Source organism: Balaenoptera acutorostrata, chromosome 20, assembly GCF_949987535.1.
Source record: "Balaenoptera acutorostrata chromosome 20, mBalAcu1.1, whole genome shotgun sequence".
In the NCBI taxonomy this organism is placed as follows: Eukaryota; Metazoa; Chordata; class Mammalia; order Artiodactyla; family Balaenopteridae; genus Balaenoptera; species Balaenoptera acutorostrata.
Genome location: NC_080083.1, coordinates 21,060,135 through 21,073,787, shown reverse-complemented (window position 1 = coordinate 21,073,787; position 13,653 = coordinate 21,060,135). Strand labels below are relative to the sequence as shown.

General features: G+C 42.1%; 1 long non-coding RNA gene and 1 other non-coding gene across 2 annotated transcripts; both read left to right on the top strand.

Annotated features, from left to right (window-relative positions):
• The first annotated feature begins 3 nt into the window (after positions 1 to 3).
• On the top strand, positions 4 to 3,266 carry LOC103016289 (uncharacterized). The gene is made up of 3 exons (XR_451743.2): positions 4 to 242; positions 2,087 to 2,196; positions 2,964 to 3,266. It is a non-coding gene; the product is annotated as an uncharacterized LOC103016289 (long non-coding RNA).
• On the top strand, positions 1,156 to 1,259 carry LOC114238860 (U6 spliceosomal RNA). Its single transcript, XR_003624121.1, has one exon. It is a non-coding gene; the product is annotated as a U6 spliceosomal RNA (small nuclear RNA).
• Positions 3,267 to 13,653: the final 10,387 nt, after the last annotated feature.

The window sequence follows — 13,653 nt, the reverse complement described above, 5'->3', positions numbered from 1 at the left end:
AGCGGCGCCTCAAGTCCCCGCCCTGCGCCTGCCACGTGGGCGGTGGCCAGGTTCCCCGGGAGAGGCCCAGGACTCTGTATTGGGGCGTGGCGGGGGTGTTTACCCATCAGGAGAAAGCCCAGATGCTGGGATGAGGCGGCGCCTGAAGGAACGCCGGGGACCCCCTGATTTGCTCTTTTTAAAAAAATTATTATTTTTGGCCGTGTTGGGTTGTTGCTGCACGTGGGCGTTCTCTAGTTGCGGTGAGTGGGGGCTACTCTTAGTTGCCGTGCTCGGGCTTCTCATTGCGGTGGCTTCTCTTGTTGCGGAGCATGGGTTCTAGGGGCGTGGGCTTCAGTAGTTGTGGCACGTGGGCTCAGTTGTGGCTCACAGGCTCTAGAGCGCAGGCTCAGTAGTTGTGGTGCACAGGCTTAGTTGCTCCCCGGCATGTGGGATCTTCCCGGACCAGGGCTTGAACCCGTATCCCCTGCATTGGCAGGCGGATTCTTAACCACTGCGCCACCAGGGAAGTGCCCCCGTGATTTGCTCTTAACTGTAGAGATTATCTAGTCATTAAAGGTACTGGTTGAGAAACTATATTGTGATGAGCTTGGGGAAGGCAAAGGTCGCGCGCTATTCAATCTATTTTTCTGTATTTCCATTGTCTTGTGTCCCTCAAAGTGCCTAGCACATAGTAAGTATTCAATAAATGTTATTTAATTGGAAAGGGGCACTAGATGGATATATAAAGGAGTAATGGGTACAGAAAACCCTTGATTGTGTATTGTTTAAAGTATATTTCTTTTAAACCTCAGGTCAACTTTCTGAGAGATTAGGATGGCTGATTTTACACCTGGCGATCCAGTGGTTAGGACTGGGCGCTTTCAGTGGTGGGGCCGGTTCAGTCCCTGATTAAGATCCCCCAAGCCTTGGGGCCTGGCCAAAAAAACCAACCAACCAACCAAAGTACAAAAGAATAGCAGGCTCAGAGGAGGTGAGAGAACCTGTTCAGGGTCTAGGAAAGGTAAACAGCTGGGCATTGTTAGAGAAGCGAAGCTCACACCCTGGAGGGAATTCTGTGGTATGTGAAAAAGATCATGGGCTTTGTTATGTAAGGGACTGAGAGCCTTGAAGGGCCTTATGAAATAGTAAGGGAACCAATTAAAAGGTTTTCAGTGCTGGCTTGGGCAGAACTTTAACTAAAATGGACCCATACAGAGATTAGCATGGCTCTCCTGCACAAGGATGACATGCAAATTCGTGAAGAGGTTCATAGTTTTAAGGAAATTTTTTCTTTTTTGCTTATTATTGTATCTATATCAAACCATTATGCCGTACACCTTAAACGTACACAGTGCTGTATGTCAATTATATCTCAATAAAACTGGGGAAGAAAAAGGTTCTTGTGATGACCCATGTGAGAGATGAAAGTGGCCTGAACAAGCTCGGTTAGTTGGGGTGGAGAGGAAGGTGCATTTTTGGATAAGCATTTAGATTTTTTATAAGTTTATTTTATAAATTTATTTATTTATTTATTTATTTTTGGCTGTGTTGGGTCCTCGTTTCTGCGCGAGGGCTTCCTCTAGTTGCGGCAAGTGGGGGCCACTCTTCATCGCGGTGCGCGGGCCTCTCACTATCGCGGCCTCTCTTGTTGCGGAGCACAGGCTCCAGACACGCAGGCTCAGTAATTGTGGCTCACGGGCCCAGTTGCTCCGCGGCATGCGGGATCCTCCCAGATCGAACCTGTGTCCCCTGCATTGGCAGGCAGATTCTCAACCACTGCGCCACCAGGGAAGCCCCTAAATTTATTTATTTATTTATTTTTGGCTGCTTTGGGTCTTTGTTGCTGGGCTTTCTCTAGTTGCGGCGAGCGGGGGCTACTCTTCGTTGCGGTGCGCAGGCTTCTCATTGCGGTGGCTTCTCGTTGCAGAGCACGGGCTTTAGGTGCCCAGGCTCAGTATTGTGGCGCATGGGCTTAGTTGCTCTGTGGCATGTGGGATCTTCCCGGACCAGGGCTCGAACCCGTGTCCCCTGCAATGGCAGGCGGATTCTTAACCACTGCGCCACCAGAGAAGTCCCAGGATTTAGATTTTAAATTATCTTCTAGAGAAAGTAATCTTTTGTCTGAAGATGTAATGAAGATGACTTGAGTGAACAGGTAGATAATGGTGCCATCAGCTGAAATAGAAAATGAGGAAGCGGGAGGAGGTATTTGAGGTAAGAGGATGAATTTTATTTTGGATATATTAAGTTTGGTTGGTCGAGGCCAGCAATCAGGCCACTGTTTGAAGTGGGCAAAGTCTTTTATGTGCAGCAGCATGAACAGGTCTGGGGTTGGAAGGTCACTGGAGGCTCAAATCCGAACTCCCTCGGTTGAGTGATCCTGAACATAATCTCTGTCACTGCATTTACTATGGTGTTTTGAAAGTCCCCTTGACTGCATCTGTCTTTTTCCCCAGCCCTGTGCTGTCAGTTGCTGTCATTTAGCCACATGTGGCTATTGAGCTCTTGAAATGTGGCTAGTCCAAATTGAGATGTGCTGGGGGGAGGGATAAATTAGGAGTTTGGGGTTAACATATACACACTACTATATATAAAATAGATAAGCAAGAAGGACCTACTGTATAGCACAGGGAACTATATTCAATATCTCGTAATAACCTATAATGGAAAAGAACATGAAAAAAAGAATATATGCTCATGTATAACTGAATCACTTTGCTGTACACCTAAAACTAACACAACGTTGTAAATCAACTACACTTCAATTTAAAAAAAAAATCCAAATTAAGATGTGCTGTAAGTGTAAAGTACAAACTGATTTTGAAGATGTTATCAAACAAAAAAAGACTGTAAGATATCTCTTTAATAATATTTTTATGTTGATTGCATGTTGAAGTGATATTTTGGCTATGTTGGGTTCAATAAAAATATATTATTCAAATAAATTTTAACTGTTTACTTTTTTCAAAATGTGGTGACAGGAGAATATACAACTGCAAATGGCCCGTGTTATACTTCTGTTGGACAGCACCACCTGAGGCGTCAAACCTGTTTGTGAAGGGTGACATCTGTGCCTCGTGCATCTTTTTATCCTCAGTGCCTAGAACAGTAGCGGGTGCATAGTAGGCACTAGGCAAGTATTTATGAATACATGAATGAAACCTATGAGTGAATGGAATGAATGAATGAATGACTCTCTAAAAGTAATAAACTTCCCTCAGAAGGATGTTCATTACATTGTATCTTTGACAATGTTGGATGTAAATGTGCAAAAAGACTCAGGCTCTAAGTGTTTTGCTTGATTAGAGCTCCAAGGAACCCCTAATGATCTTTGACTCAGACCCCAGCTGTAAAGTGGAAGGAGGTGTGAAAGCTGGCAGTTGCATTTCCTTAGGGAAGTGGGAACTGCCACCAAGAGGAAGGAGGTGATGTGTGGTGGGAATAGCAGGGCTTTGGAGTCACACAGACTTAGGTTTGAATTATGTTCCACCACTGGCTGTGTAACCTCTCTTTATTTTCTTAATGTTGCTGGGGCTCAGTTTTCATGGTGAAATGGGGATAAAAATACCCCTTAGGATTGTGTGTGACAATTAAATGAGATGACATATATTAACTTGCAAACCGCTTGTCACTTGGAGGTATTTCAGTAAATGTACATTCCCGCCTGCTCGCAGCCTGGATACATTCATGGCACTGCAGAGTTTAAGCTAGTCATCAATCAGTCAAGTGTTTATTGAGTGCCTACTCTGGGTTAGACACTATTCCAGGAACTGGAGTACAGCAATGAGGCAAAACAGACGGAAATCCCTGCCCTCCTGCAGCTAACAGGTTAGCATGGGAGAAATAATAAGCAGTAAGGAAAATGCATACTATGTGAAATGATGATGGGTGTTATGGAGAAAAAGAAGAGGCGGACGGGAGGTGTCAGGGAGGGCAGAATGGGGGTTGCAGTTTTCAATACAGTGGTCAGGAAGGCCTCGCTGACAAAGTGACAGTTGAATACACTTGAAGGAATGAAGGAGAGAGCCAGGTGGAGAGGGAGCAGCAAGAAAAGGCCGCACAGGACAGAGCAGCAGGTGTGTGTCCTGTTGAGGGATCACACGGAGATGGGTGTGTCCAGAGCAGCAGGAGTTAAGGCTGAGAAGAACTGGAGATGAGCTCAGCAGGGGATCTGGAGATAGATCATGTCTTGTAAACCACTGTAAAGATGTTGGGTTTTATTGCAGGTGAAATGGGAAGCTAGTGGGTTATACTGAGCAGAGAAGTAACATGATCTGATTAGGTTTTAACAGGATTGCTGTCACTCTGCCTGCTGTGTAGAGAGAGTGGGAGATGAGTTAGTTGGCTACTGTAAAAAGGGGAGAAATGAGGGCAGCTTGAGTGGTAACAGTGAAAGTAGTAATAACTGAAGGCTCATGGACCCCTAGGAGATCTGTGGATAGGCTCAGGGGTGTCCTTGAACCCCCTGAAATTTTATATAAATATTTGTGTGTAAGTGCATTTTTGGAGGGAGGGCTTCTACTGGAGTCTCAAAGCAGTTCCATGGTCCAAATCAAGAAGGACCTTGGTAGCAAATATGCAGGATACCTCCTGGCTCTTCGAAGTCCCATGATTAAGTCCTTCCCTCAGACCTTGATCCTAAATCTTCCAGGGCACCGATCCTGTTTGAGAGTCTCTCAGAGCTTCTGCCACCCCCTTTAGGACTGTAGCATCCCTGACATCCGGTTTTCACTCATCAGGATTGTTAAGAAGAAAAAAAAAATCACAGGGAAATGGGTAGATTCTGTTCTTTTTTTACGCTACACACTGTGGAAGCTTGGAAGCCACAGGCAGTAATAGTGAAAAGGCTTCACACCTGCCTAGAGATGGTGTGGGGCACTCATGAGGCTAGTTTGCACTCGGTGGATTTCTTTTTAATAAGCTTTGGTCTATGAATCACATAAATTTCAGCACTGAGAGCTGATTTTACGGTTTGGTTTGCTTAATAGTCACACAATTAAAATAAGTTGTAAGAAACAGTGGTGGTGTTTGCCAGGATAAATATTTAAAAGGGAACAGCTGTAGGAAGATGTAATAATTCACATCAGCCCATGGCTCTTCATTCTCAATAAAGCCTATGGAGGTTGGCTTTTTTTTTTTTTTTTGGCTGTGCTGTGCGGCATGGGGGATCTTAGTTCCCCGACCAGGGATCAAACCCATGCCCCCTGCAGTGGAAGGGTGGAGTCCTAACCAGTGAACCACTATGGAAGTCCCTGGAGGTTGGTTTAACCAGAGGGTTGTTTTTTTTTTTTTTTTTTTGCCTCTCCTTTGAACATCTTTGTGCTGCAGCTGCCAGGTTGAAGTAGGACAGCTGAGAGGAGTCAGGTGTGCCTTTGGGAGTAGTTAATCCATGGCACAGAGACGGGGCTTCTGGGGCAGGGTTGAGGTCACAGATACAGAGTGACCCTCACAGAGTGAGGGAGACTCAAAGTTACTACCATCCTCCTTGAACTTTTGGTTGGGTTTTCTAGTGTGAAGTCCTGGTGGTCATGTTTTTTAGGAGGTAAATTAATAATTTTCAAAGGGAAAATTAATTTTACCAAGAGAGCCTATTTGGGAAGCAAACTTAAGTTTTGTGTCCTTAAACTTAAGTTTTGTGTCCTCCACGGGACTGAGGGCCGGTCAATAGGTAGCACTGATGACCGCTGGTTTTCCAGCTCTGGTGTGCAGCAGAGGTTGAAGACTGGGTTGAACACTTCCTCTCTTGTTCCTCGTGCCATTTCCTTTATACCAGGAGAGCCCCAAGCCCTCTTCTCTCCTTTTCTGGGAGGTTCCACTTCCTACTGAAGCCTTCCGACCAGCAGCCCACTATGGTTTCCCTCTCCTGCCTTCAGCTCCTGTCTCGGTCTTGGTGATTGTAAAGGAAAAAACTGTATTGTTTCCGTTTACATTATACACAATACTCTCTGAATATTACTAAACTCTGACACCAGATATATGGGTTTTCCAAACATCAAGCAATTCTGTGACACCAGCTGGGTGTCCTGCCATTTAATTCAATTCTGACGCTATCTACCTGGAGCTAGTGTCAGACCCCATCGGTTAAGTGCTCAGTCCAATGAGACTGCCCCCTCCCACCACTTCGGATGCCAGCCACAAATCCAGGTTGTTACCTGCGCTTCTGACTTTAGATCAGAATTTCCTACCACCCTGTCCTCAGGTTTCGATTAATTTGCTAGAGCAGCTGACAGAACTCAGGAAAACAATTTACTTACTGGATTCCTGGTTTATCATGAAAGGATATAACTCAGGAACAGACAGAAGAGATGCATAGGGCAAGGTATGTGGGAAGGGGTGCCGAGCTTCCATGCCCTCTGGGCACACCATGCTCCAAGCACCTCCCTGTGTTCCCCAGCCTGGAAGCTCTCTAATGCCATCCTTTTTGGTTTTGATAGAGGCTTCATCACATAGGCATGATCCATTAAATCATGGTCCATTGGTGATTGAACTCAGTCTCCAGTTCCCTCCCCTCCCTGGAGGTCTGGGGGTGAGACTGAAAGTTCTAACCCTCTAATCAGTGGGTGGTTCCCCACGTAAACAGCACCCATTCTTAGGGGCTTTCCGAAAGTCACCTCATTAACATAAACTCAGGTGTGGTTGAAAGGGGCTTGTTTTGAATAACAAATGATGCCATTATCACTCTTCTCTCTAATCACTTAGTAAATTCCAAGGGTTTTAGGAGCTCTGTGCCAGAAACGGGGACAAAGGCCAAAATATATATTTATTATAAATCACAATATCACAGTGATAGAGGTGAGAGGGTTCTTAGGGAATACCCAGACAACACAATACCCAGAGAAGGCTGGAGGAGTAAACTGACTAGGTAGATACCACATAGCTAGTGAGTGGGAGAAATCCGACTCTAGACTTCTGATCAAGGTCCTACCTGATTTTTTTTTTTTAATTTTTATTGGAATATAGTTGATTTAAAATGTTGTGTTAGTTTCTGCTGTATAGCAAAGTGAACGAGTCATACATATATTATACGTATATCCACTTTAAAAAAAATTTATTTTTATTTATTTTTATGGCTGTATTGGGTCTTCGTTTCTGTGCGAGGGCTTTCTCTAGTTGTGGCAAGCGGGGGCCACTCTTCATTGCAGTGCGCGGGCCTCTCACTATCGCAGCCTCTCTTGTCGTGGAGCACAGGCTCCAGACACGCAGGCTCAGTAATTGTGGCTCACGGGCCCAGTTGCTCCACGGCATGTGGGATCTTCCCAGACCCGGGCTTGAACCCGTGTCCCCTGCATTGGCAGGCAGATTCTCAACCACTGCGCCACCAGGGAAGCCCTATCCACTCTTTTTTAGATTCTTTTCCCGTATAGGCCATTACAGAATAGAGTTCCCTGTGCTATACAGTAGGCCCTTATTAGTTATCTATTTTATATATATAGTAGTGTGTATATGTCAATCCCAATTTCCTAATTTATCCCTCCCCCCGCCCCCATTGGTAACCATAAGTTTTGTTTTTTAATTGGAGTATAATTGCTTTAAAATGTTGTCTTAGTTTCTACTGTAGAACAGAGAATCAGCTATATGTATACATATATCCCCTCCCTGTTGAGCCTCCCTCCCCTCTCCCCATCCCACCCCTCTAGGTCATCACAGAGCACTGAGCTGATCTCCCTGTGCTTTACACACACACATCTTCCCACTAGCTATCTATTTTACACATGGTAGTGTATATATGTCAATGCTACTCTCTCAATTTGTCCCACCCTCCCCTTCCCCCCGTGTCCACAAGTCCGTTCTCTATGTCTACGTCTCTTTTCCTGCCTTGCAAATAGGTTCATCTGTACCATTTTTCTAGATGCCATATATATGCATTAATATATATTTATTTTTCTCTTTCTGACTTACTTCACTCTGTATACTTCGTTCTGGGTGATATTTATTTTATTTAAAAAAATTTTTATTGGAGTATAGTTTTTAAAATATTTATTATTTATGCTGCACTGTGTCTTAGTTGCGGCACATGGGGTCTTCATTGAGGCATGCGGACTCCTACTTGCGGCATGCATGCAGGATCTAGTTCGCTGACCAGGGATCGAACCCAGGCCCCCTGCATTGGGAGCGTGAAGTCTTACCCACTAGATCACCAGGGAAGTCCCTTATTGGAGTATAGTTGATTCACAATGTTGTGTTAGTTTCTGCTGTACAGCAAAGTGAATCATTTATACATATACATCTATCCACTCTTTTTTAGATTCTTTTCCCATATAGGTCATTGCAGAGTATTGAGTAGAGTTCCCTGTGCTATACAGTTAGATAACTTATTAGTTATCTACTTTATATATAGTAGTGTGTCTATGTCAATCCCAATCTCCCAATTTATCCCTCCCCCACCCCGCTTCCAACCCCCCCGTAACCATAAGTTTGTTTTCTACATCTGTGACTGTATTTGTTTTGTAAATAAGTTCATTTGTATTATTTTTTAAGATTCCACATATAAGCGATATCATATGATATTTGTCTATCTGACTTACTTCACTTAGTATGATAATATGATATTTGTCTTTCTCTGACTTACTTCACTTAGTATGATAATCTCTAGGTCCATTCATTTGCTGCAGTATGGGTGATATTTAAACCCATGGGAATGGGTGAGGTCGCTGAGAGAGGAAATGTAGATAGAAAATAGAACACAGGGTTACAGGAATTTTTTTTTCCTGTTCAAATTTAAAGCATCTAAATTTCTGGTATCATACAGGCTACTAGACTCTCAGTATTAAAAAGCAACCTAAGGGGGGACTTCCGTGGTGGTGCAGAGGTTAAGAATCTGCCTGCCAAAGTAAAGGAGCTGTTACAGTGGAGGATTACTGGACTGAATGTCAATATTATGACATAGTATGAGTGTGTTTCATGTTTGGTAATTGCAATCATTGTTGCTTTTGTTGTGGTCATTCATGTACAATGCTTGGTGTCAGTCTATTTATCTCTGGTAAAAATAAAATACAGTGAAAAAAAAAAAAAAAAAGAATCTGCCTGCCAATGCAGGGAACACGGGTTCGAGCCCTGGTCCAGGTAGATCCCACATGCTGTGGAGCAACTAAGCCCGTGCTCCACAACTACTGAGCCTGTGCTCTAGAGCCCGCTCGCTGAGAGCCCATGCTCCGCAACAAGAGAAGCCACAGCAGTGAGAAGCCCGCGTGCAGCAACGAAGACCCAACACAGCAAAAAAAAACAAACAAAAACCAACCTAAGGTCATCTATCTAGCCACAGTTCCTACCTACATATGTATTTACTCAAATCCCCCAACACATCATCCAGCCAAGTAGCTAGCCAATGGGTGCATCATTAACAGGAAACATACTATTTCCATTAAGACCTTCCATTCATTAGAAAGTGGTTTTTCCTCATATCAAACTTTTAGGTAGGTGAGTATATACCTATATCTGTATCTCCAAAAAGGAACAGTGTTGAAAGTGAAAGGGGACACCATTCCTAATTACACCAAGACAGCTGGGACTCTCCTGGGCAAATCTTGCAAGTAAAAGTAACAATACTTTGGCCATCTCTGTCTCCAGATAGTCAACTGAATGACTTTTAAAATCTTTAAAAGGTGAGACGCCACTTGTCTCATGGCAAAATTAAGTATTTGGAGTTAAAAGAAATCTCAAAAAAAAAAAAGAAAAATCATCTGCTCTAATTCCCTCATTTTAAAGAGGGAATTAAGGGACATTAAATTATTAGCCTAAGATCAAGCTAGCAAGTTAGTAGTAGCATGGGGCAGAGTTAGACCAGATTCTACTAGTAGAAACACTTTTATTGCTTTATTTATAAACTTCAGTTTATAAACTCCTTTCACATGCATGTATTACTAGACTCTCACTACAGCCTGTGGGGTATCATCAACATTTTATAGTAGAGCAAACTTAAGTTTCAGAGAGGCGACTTGCCCAAGATCACTATACATTAAAAAGTAGAGTAGGGGGAACTATATTAAATATCCTGTGATAAACCATAATGGAAAATAATATGAAAAAGAATATATATAACTGAATTACTTTGCTGTACAGCAGAAATTAACACAATATTGTAAATCAATTATACTTCATTAAAATTAAAAAAAAATAGAGTGGGAACTTGAACCTGTCTTTTCTCATGCCAATTCCCTTGTTCTTTCCATTACTCCATACTAATCTAGTGAGTGTTACATTAAAAGTGTTAGGTCTAAGTTATACTCTTTTCCCTGCAATTTTAATTCCATAGCGTCTTATTTTGTTCCCTGGTGTGTAAAAAGTAGTCATTACTTCCATCATTAAATGAGATCTATGTGAAAGCATTTTGTAAATTGTAAGGCACTGGACAAATGAACATATGAAGGCTAGTTATGAGATCAGCATTTTTTTTTTTCCTCCAAGTTAGGGGAACTGTATTCAATTGGGTGAGACGTAGTATTGACAATAATTACTTTTTGTAGTATTTACAATAATTCTAACACGTAGGCATACCTCATGCCTTTGTAGTATTTACAATAATTCGAACACACAGGCATACCTCATTTTATTGTACTTCATAGTGCTACATTTGTTTTTACAAACTGAAGGTTTGTGGCAACTCTGCATTGAGCTAGTCTATTGGTGCCATTTTTCCAACAGCATTTGTTCACTTCATGTCTCTGTCACATTTTTATAATTTTCACAATATTTCAAACTTTTCCCCTATTATTTGTTATGGTCATCTATGATCAGTGATCTTTGACGTTACTACTATGATCACTGAAGGCTCAGATGATGGTTAGCATTTTCTATACAAGAATTTTTAAATTAAGGTATGTACTTTTTTCAAGACATAATGCTATTACACACTTAATAGACAACAGTATAGTGTAAACATAAGTTTTTTATGCACTGGGAAACCAAAAAATTTGTGTGGCTTGCTTTATTGTGATATTCACTTTATTGTGGTGGTCTGGAATGGAACCTGCAATATCTTTGAAGTATGCCTGTAAATGTTGGCTGAATTGGGGGGGGGGGTGGTCTCTAAAAAGAGAACAAGTGACAGGAAGAAATCCCTGGGACCACTTCTTACAATTTGGAAACATTGGTGGTACTCGCAGTCTAATGCCAAAACCTATTTCCCACAGCTCTAAGAGGTACAAAGGAGCTCTCTAAGGCATGGAGGAACAAGGAGGATTCAACAACCAGTGTAGTTATCTACATCAATCTCAGATACAACAAGGATTCACTTGATTTTGATCAGGGACCCATCACTCATGCTCTGGGATACAGAGCATTGGGAGATTTTGAGAGCTTTTGGGTCCTCCTAAAAACGCACTGGGGGTTTATATGCCTGGCGTTCTTTAAGCTCATCCTTTAACTGTGTTACAGTAAAGGACTCAACAACCTCAAGGTACTCAACTCTTAACTTAGTGAAAGTTCCGACCCCTTACAGCATGGCATTCAAGGCCCTCCACAACGGTTTGTAACCTACCTTTTCAGTGATAACTCCCACTGTTGTCAGGAATAAACACTCTGCTCCAGTTAAACTGGGCTGCTCACTACCTCCTGAGCATGTTGTATTTTTCCACCTGGATACCTTTCTCTTTATTTTTTTGGCTGTGTCGTGCAGCATGCGGGATTTTAGTTCCTCGACCAGGGATCGAACCCATGTCCCCTGCATTGGGAGCGTGGAGTCTTAACCACTGGACCACCAGGGAAGTCCTGATACCTTTCTCTTTAAACCAGCGCTGTCCTTTATGGTAGCTGTTAGTCACATATGGCTAGTGAGTACTTGAAATACGGCCAGTCCAAATTGAGATGTGCTATTAGATACACCCAGATTTCAAAATACATTTCTACAGGAACCCCCAAAATGTAAAATATTTCATTAATAATACTTAAATATTGATTACATATTGAAATTTAACAGAATATTTTGGATATATTGGATTAAATAAAACTAATTTCACATTCTTTTTACTTCTTCATGTGGCTACTAGAAAATTTAATATATGTATGTGGCTTGAATTATATTTTTAATATACAGTGCTCCTCTAGATCATTAGCTTAGCCTCTTAGGCCCATATAGAAGTTGGCCCACCATTCAAGACCCCCCTTGTACTTTCTCACATCCTGAAATAATAAGATGATAAACGACAGAAAACTCTAAGTGTGGGTTCATACATTTGATGCAGACATGCCTTTTACATTATCAAACTGAAGTTGCTATCACAGATCCACTGGACAGCTCAGGAAAGCAAAGCCTTTCTGCCAAAGGCCTCAGGACAATTAATATGCTCCATAAGTGTTAGATAACTTCCTTTAGGCACCCACACTAGAAAAACCCAAAACCCCTGAATTCCACCTATATATCTGTTTTTCTTCACTTCTAGTCAGTGTTAGCCCTTTCTGTTAAATTCTTTCAATACTATTACTTTTCTCTCAATACATACCTAATTACAGTCTTAGCTGCCTTGCTTTTAAAATCTAGTTTCCAAGTAGTCTCCCAGCTTCCTAGCCCCTACCCATGTTCATTCCGTTCTATATACTGCAACTGAAATAATCTTCCATAATATTTCTTGCAGATATGACTCTCTGCTCAAAAACTTCCATTTTGCCCACATTGCCTACAGGAAGAATTCTTTTGTTCAATACTCAAGGCTTTTTTATACCTTATCCCTGGGCTTAAAACCTGGGCTTTAGGGAAACTAGACTGAGCTTATGTAAAGCACTTAGAACTCTGCCTGGCTTATAAGAAAGTCTTAGCTATTATTATTACTACTCACTTTTATTTGAATGTGCTGTATGCATTTCTATCCCCGGAACACTGCTAATTCCTTTTTCCTATTTGAATACCTCTATCTCCAAAGGGAGAAGGATTGATTTAAACTATTGATGATCAGCACAGCCTAATTGTTACTGCTGGAGAAACAACTTATACCTCCTTCCTACAATTGATAGAACCTGTTAACTCTGACCCCTAATTTATAATATGTAACAATAAAATTTAAGATTAGATGGGATATAAATAAAAGGTAGCATTTCTTTTATGCAATAGACAGTAAACTTACGGAATGTGTCATTTAAAGAAAAAACAAAGCCTGGAAAAATATAAATAGGTTCTGGATTTAGGGCAGTGGTGCTCCAATTTTGGCCTTACTAGAATAACCTGGGAAGCTTTCTTTTTTTGGCCGCGCCTCGTGGCTTGCGGGAATCTTAGTTCGACCAGGGGTAGAACCCGTGCCACCTGCAATGGAAGCGCGGAGTCCCAACCACTGGACCACCAGGGCATTCCCACAGAATAACCTGGGAAGCCATCAAAACTACTACAGGTGTCTGAGCCCCACTCCAGATTTACTGAATCTCTCCAATGGTAGGGCACGGGCACATGAATTTTTTAAAAAGCTTCCTAGATGATCCACATACACTTTAAAAAAATCTTTGTATGAGATCTTCCTGTGTACCTACATCCGAGAACCACCGGTTTAATCAAGAGAAACTTTGGATTAAGGAGGTTGGTCATACTTGGCATATATTTTTCACCATATTCTCCTGGAACACCGTTTTGAAACAGAGACCTGATTAGCCCTGAATGACTTATATGTTTATGAGTAGTGTTCTTAAAAACAACAAAACAACCCCCTGCCCGGCCACAACCCTCTTGAGTTTGATTTAGGGAGTCAGAAA